Genomic DNA, 7,718 nt, shown 5'->3' on the forward strand with positions numbered 1-7,718 from the left:
ATCCCCAATATGCACTATTTTAGAGCAAGAGATGATGCAAAGAAAATAACTAATTCTAAAGGGCCCATAAAAAGCAGCATTTGTACAGCTTTTGACAGTTTATAAAGGATTTTGACATATGCATGTTCTCACTACATTCTTACAACAGCCCAATTTTAGAAATGAGCAGCAGAGAGGTACTTTGTGCTGGATTGTAGCTAGGTGGAAAGTGAAGTTACCTACACAGGTGTTCTGTCACTGAGTCTATCAAATTCTTCTCCATTATGCTGCCTCATTACTACCAGACAAAATAAATATATCAGGAAAAGTTGGTAAATAGTAGCAAATAATGCCTTAGAATTAATTTGCTACAATATACAAAAGCAAACATTTTCAGTAAATGTTTGCTTCTTACACATTTATAAAACATGGCAAGATAACAAGCATGTAGGAATTCTGTTATTCATGCTCATGGGAGGACATCTGGAATGGCTGTGTGAGAGCTCAATGAATCTTCTTCCCAAAACACAGCAATATAATTGGACAAAGTTGTCAAAAATAACTAGTCTCTGGAAATTGATGAAAGGTCAATTAAATGAGGAACATTTATTAAAGAAAATCTACTGAATCTTGGTAAGAATAGTAGATGTCTATGGCATTTAAGATTGCTTCCATCCCTGCCAGATCCATGTTCTGGATGATCTATCACAGGCAGGTGGAATAGGCTGCAGTGACCACCAGCTCCCATTTCTCCCACCAGCTCCAGACATAAACCATTGTGTTTATGGTCAGTTGATTTTCAACAAAGGTACCAAGAGAATTCACTGGAGAAAAGACCGTATTTTTAACAAATGGTGCTGGAGCAATTAGATATCCATATGCAAAAGGATGAATTTGGACCTTAACCTGACACCGTACACACAAAATTAACTCAGATTGTATTAGAGATCCAAATGTAAGCATTAAGGCTATAAAACACTTAAAAACATAAGAAATATTCATAACTTTGGGTTAGATGACTGTTTTTTAGATATGACACCAGAGCCACAAACAATAAAAGAAAATTGATAAATTAGATTTCATCAGAGTAAAAAAAATTGTGCTCTGCCAAAGACAATGTCAAGAGGCTGAAAAGACAAGCTACAGTCTGGGAGAAAATATTTGCAAATCATATATCTGACAAAGGATTTGTATCTACAATATATAAGGAACCCAAAATGTGACCATAAGAAAACAACCCAGTTTTTAAAATGGGCAGATAACTTGAAGAAACATTTCTCTGAAGAGGATATTAGGATGGCCAATAAGTACACAAAAAGATTTTCAACATCATTAGCCATTAGGGAAATGCAAATTTAAAGTATGGTGAAATACCACTACACACCTATTATAATAGAATGGCTAAAATGAGAGATACGGGCAATACCAAATGTTGATGAGGATGTGGAGCAACTAGAACCCTCATATGTTGCTGTAGGGGACAGTGGTTAAAAAATGGTATAGTTGGGCTTTTGGTTTGGTTCCAAGTCTTTGCTCTTGTAAATAGTGCTGCAGTAAACATACGTGTGCATATGTCCTTATGGTAGAATGATCTATAATCCTTTGGGTATATACCCAGTAATGAGATTGCTGGGTCAAATGGTATTTCTTTGATAGAATGGATAAAGAAAATGTGGCACATATATACAATGGAATACTATGCAGCCATAAAAAGGAATGAGTTCATGTCCTTTGCAAGGACATGGATGAAGCTGGAAGCCATCATTCTCAGCAGACTAACACAGGAACAGAAAACCAAACACCGCATGTTCTCATTCGTAAGTGGGAGTTGAACAATGAGAACACATAGAAACAAGGAGGGGAACATCACACGCCAGGGCCTGTTGCGGGGGTAGGTGGAAAGGGAAGGGAGAGCATTAATACAAATATCTAATGCACGTGGGGCTTAACACCTAGATGATGGGTTGATAGGTGCAGCAAGCCACCATGGCACATGTATACCTGTGTAACAAACCTGCACGTTCTGCACATGTATCCCAGAACTTAAAAAAAAGAACTGAAAACAAGGGCATAATTACTTTGGGAAATGGCTTGCAGTTTCACATAAAGTTAAAGATATGCTGCACATACGACCGAACAGTCGCACTCTGGGTATTTACCTTAGAGAAATGAAAACATGTTCATATAAAAACCTGTTCATGGGTGTTCATGGCAGCTTTATTTGTGCCAGCCAAAAGCTGGAAACAAGCCAAATATCCCTCAGTAGGTGAGTGTTTATACAATGGAATACAACTTAGCAATAAAATGGGATGAAGTGTTAATTCACACAACACTTGGATGAACCTCACAGGCGTTATGCTGAGTGAGAGAAGCCAGTCTCAAAAGGTTACATACTGCATGGTTCCATGTATTTAACCTTGCAAAGATAAACTCTAGTAATGGGAAAAACAAAACAAAACAAAAAACAGTGATTTCTGGGGTTAATAGGTAGGATGAAGGTATCAGTGTGAAGAGATAGTACAGGAGAGTTTTGGGGGAGTGGTAGAACTATTTGATATCCTTGTTGCAGTGGTGCTTACGTGAATTTATATGTGTGTTAAATTCATAGAACTGTACACCAAAAGAAAAAATAATTCATTGTGTAACAATAAAGCAAAAACAATTTTCGAAGACGACATCAGAGAAATTTAAAAAAAGAAAAGAAAAGAATGGGTCATAGATTTGGGGAAAATATTTTCAAATTGTATTTTCAATAAGGGACTTCTATCCAGAAAACAAAAAGTAGTTTTTTGTTTGTTTGTTTGTTTGTTTGTTTGTTTTTTACCATTCAATAAGTGAACCTGATTTAAAATATGGCAAAAGATTTGAATGACAAGACATTTCACCAAAGAAGATATGCAATGGCCTATAAGCACATAAAAAGATGCTCAGCATCTTTAGGCATTAGGAAAATGCAAATTAAAACTACAATGAGATACCCCTGAACATTTTCTAAAACAGGTATGATCATAAGACAATAACAAGTGCTGCTGTGCACATAAACAAACTATAACTTTTTTTTTTTTGAGGCGGAGTTTCACTCTTGTTGCCCAGGCTGGAGTGCAATGGCACGATCTCAGCTCACCTCAACCTCCGCCTCCCAGGTTCAAGCGATTCTCCTGCCTCAGCCTCCCGAGTAGCTGGGATTACAGGCATGCGCCACAACACCCAGCTAATTTTGTATTTTTAGTAGAGACAGGGTTTCTCCATGTTGGTCAGGCTAGTCTCAAACTCCTGACCTCAGGTGATCTGCCTGCCTCAGCCTCCCAAAGTGCTGGGATTACAGGCGTGAGCCACTGCGCCCGGCCAACAAACTGTAACTCTCATATGTTGCTGGCGAGAATGTAAAACAATACATTTTCCCAGTGTAGTTTAGCAGTTTCTAAAATATTAAACATAGATATATCATATGACACAGCAGTTCCACTCCTAGGTATTTACCCTAGGGAAATGAAAACATGTCCACAGACTTGTATGCAAAAGTTCGTAGCAGCGTTATTCACATTAACAGAAAGAGGGAAGCAACTCAAATATTTATTGATTAGTTAATGGACAAACAAAATATGGTATACTGGTACAGTGGAATACTATTTGACAATAAAAAGGAATGAGGTACTGATACATACCTCCAACATAGATGAACCTTGAAAACACGCTAAGTGAAAGAAGCCAGACACAAAAGGTTACATATTGTATGACACCATTTATATTAAAAGTCCAGAAAAGGCAAATCTGTAGAGGCAGAAGGTAGATTAGTAGTTGCCTGGGAATTGGAGTAGGAAACAGGAAGTGACTGCAGATGGAAATGTTTCAAAATCAGATTGCAGTGATGATTGTGCAACTCTGTGAATATACTAAAAATCATTGAATAGTACACTCTAAAATGGGTGAATCTTATGGTGTGTAAATTGTACCTTAATAAAATTGCTTTTTAGTTTCACCACATATTCAAAACAAGGAACAAAAATATTTTGAATGAATTCTCCTTGAAACTAATATATCAATGAATAATACAGCTGCATAAGTATCAGAACAAGTAGAACAAGGTATTGAAAGGGCTGTAATATTCATTCTCAAAATCCAAGTCATGTAAATGACCCCCAGACCTGAAAAGTCATTGTCAACTGCTGGAATCCATTGGATTCTCTTTATTAATTGAATTAGAAATAGTTATTGCCATCTTCAAACACTGTGTAACTGGATGCAAAATGAGATGCTTTCTTTTCTTGGAATTTCAGATGAAGCTTTAAAACTCATAACAACCCCTACTGTGCTGTAAAAAAAAACTCCACAGTGGTGGCCACACTGATCAGGTGATCATCTACCTTCAGTACCTTACATAAGAGAAAATGAGGTCTCACTAAAGAACAGTGCACCCACGCACCTGTTCTCCTCCTTAACAAAGGCTTATTAACATAGACATTTAAATATTGTAGCTGATGGATGGCTGTCTAGAATTAAACCTCACCACGTCCACTTGTTCAGCTGTCCTCCCAACAGCCTCAGCCACAAAAGGAAAACTGGCATCAGACCAGTGGGAGCTGGTTTCTTTAATGAACCCTTGGGATTTTTAAACCACACATTGCTGTCATGATTATATTCCTTCATCATACTACCAAGTTTTGGATAAGCACATCCATAAACTACATATATGCTAGTACAGTTGTGAAGTGAGTTGTTTTCATACCCACAAGTTGAAACAGTCTCGAATTTTTGCCCCTTTGGAGTTTACCATCTTGTTTTAAGCCACATCAAATGTCAAAGGAATTTCATCCATATTTGCTTTCTGTAAAAGTTCAAAACAATTCTTTCATTAGTAATGTACCTATGAAATCAGTGATTGTCTCTTTATCAGCTAACATTTTATGTGCTGTTTTCCCTGGCCAAACCCACAGTAGGTTATTTCTCTTTGTGATCTAGAACACTAGGCTGTTAATCTGGTCAAATCATTAGTGCCTCTGTTGCTCTCCATCATTTTTTATGAATACTGAACTTTCTGGAGCTTTCAAAAAAAAATCTAATGCATGTTTTAATTCCTTGTAGCTATGACCACTTCACAGTTCCCTGTCAGGATGTCTCTGAGATCCAGCAGATGAAAGTATGCTGTTCATGTTTTCTCCAAGTCTTTATCATTTTCTCATCTAATTACCTTCCTGCAGTTCTAATACCCTATTCTTTCTTCAACTGGAAAACGCCAAATATGAACTTAATATCATGCCATGGAATATAGTGGTAATAAATATGAATCTAAAATGTCTGGGGAGGTACCCAAACTCTACCTTGAGTTAGTGGTATACCCTGTGGCTTGGTATATTTTTGGTCAAAACTGTCAGGATGGTATTAACCTTACATCTCTGCTGTGTTGTTTTGTGTTGCCATATTTTAACCACAAGGGGGCAGCATCACCACCTTCACTGTCTCCCATCTTTAATATGGGCGCATTGGGCCAGGGTAGAGAAGAAAGGTTTTACAACTTTAAAAAACAATATTCGTCATCTGATGATGATTGTAAATATGATGGTGATGATTACTGGAAGAGAGTTGAAGAGTGTTTCCTGTAATTGAGGAATTTGTCTACAAATATAAATCCCCTCTTTTGTTAGAGTAGTATTCGTGAGGACCTTTGCTAGTATGCTTCAGTCTTTCCATTAGCTCTGCTAATAATCAGGTTAGAAAAGTCAAGAATCAATGAGTTACATGAAGCAGGCTCTGATTTTTAGGAGAAAGATAGTCTGTAAATGACTTATTTTGGCTTCCTGATGACATTTAAGTTCAATCATGTTTTAGGTAGCTGCCTCCAGATGCTGCAGATCATCCTGTATTATGATGTGTTGAAGGGCTCTAGAGTCATCTTTGCCATGTAAAACTTCATCAGAAAATAACTGTCTAACCAGGGGGTGAAATAAGACTAAAAAGCATCACAGAGTTCATCTAGAGTGGAGGGAGGGCCCCCCACAGAGCCCTGAACGGCTCCACTGCCACCAGTCTCATTACCATGACACCTGCAAAGGAGCCACTGCTGCCACAGCTGGTCCCAGTCACCATCACTGTGTCCGCAAACATGAGCAGTGAGGCTGAGACACTTGGCATGACACCATGGGCAGAGGCAGAGGGAGTGGCAGCCTGCGAACAGGACAAGAAGGTTATCCCAGTGAAAGTTTGGGAACAGTAAGATGGTTCAGTGTAAGAAACATATATAGTTTCACCCACAGGAATGACACTGGGTGAGATGTATTTGTATGCCAGATTGTCATAATGAAGAATAACCCCCAGGAAGCACCCTGGCAGTACAGGGGATAGAGAAGCTGTGGAGTTCAATGTTGAAGGAGAAAAGGGTACACAGGCAGCAAAGATTGCAGGCCCTGGTGGAGTTCCAGTGCCAGGCAGTATAGATACAGTAGACTGAAGCCATTATAGATGTTATCTGCATCATGGGGGTCTTCCACACGGTCACCAGCACAATTACCAGAACAATGAGAGTGGGGAAAAGAAGGATTGGCGAGTGCCCTTCAACGTCAGGCCTTACAGCACACGGAAGATGCCTCCTCCCTTGGAGAGACCCTATGAGTGCTGACTTGTAGAGACAAGTGATGGAGGGTGCTGACGACCAGGGTGAAGGAGAAGAGATAGGTCAGTGAGACAGATTACTGTATTGGGGTTACAGACCCCGGGTCTCCAGGGCCCCTCCTCACTTAGAACAGTAATGAAGACCCAAGGCCAGCAGTCATGTCAGTGTAGGCACCCCCCCCAACTTCAGTTACCAGCACAGACACCCAGAAAACCCTAAACCACAAGATGGCAAAGAGACTGCCAGCTAGGAAGTCCGTTGCCAAGGCCGAGCAGAGCAGGGCTGAGTAAATGCCAGCCGCCCATCTCTAGTGTCATCTGGTTTGTCATCCCACAGGAAGAAATGAATGTAAATTCCAACAATAAGACCTGAACAAAAGATTAGGTCTGAAGACCTTAAATGCCTGCTTTTGGCCCATTTACCAGACAGCTAGCACTATCTGAGTTATGGAATTTTCTTTACTTTTCCCTACAGACATCTTTTTGGTAATGATAAATATGTTTTTTAAAATACGTTTTTTTAAAAGGTCTGGGGCCAGGCATGGTGACTCACGCCTGTAATCCCAGCACTTTGGGAGGCCGAGGCAGGTGGATCACCAGAGGTCAATAATTCGAGACCACCCTAGCCAACATGGCAAAACCCCATCTCTACTAAAAATACAAAAATTAGCAGGATGTGGTGGCGGGCGCCTATAGTCCCAGCTACTGGGGAGGCTGAGGCAGGAGAATTGCTTGAACCTGGGAGGCGGAGGTTGTAGCAAGCCGAGATTGCACCACAGCACTCCAGCCTGGATGACGAAGTGAGACTCTCTCAAAAATAAATAAAATAAAATAAAATAAAAGGTCTGGTTTGTCTTATATGCCTTTAAAGGTTTTCAAATTGTTTCATGTCTGGTCAGAATGAGATTACTAAGAAACTCATTTTTAAGTTGTAAAAAAATCAAGTTATTTTATTACAAGTCAACAAACTGCAATTATCTGTTAATATGGGTCTATAATAATGATAATAATGCAACACAGATGCAGATTTTGGTTTAAAGAACTATGTTTTTCTAGATTTTATATTTTAATTGTTATTCAACAATGTCTTGTGAGTTCTTACATATCTCGGTGATAAGAGACATTATAGAACA

Source organism: Rhinopithecus bieti, unplaced genomic scaffold (assembly GCF_001698545.2).
Source record: "Rhinopithecus bieti isolate Rb0 unplaced genomic scaffold, ASM169854v2 scaffold_62304, whole genome shotgun sequence".
Classification (NCBI taxonomy): domain Eukaryota; kingdom Metazoa; phylum Chordata; class Mammalia; order Primates; family Cercopithecidae; genus Rhinopithecus; species Rhinopithecus bieti.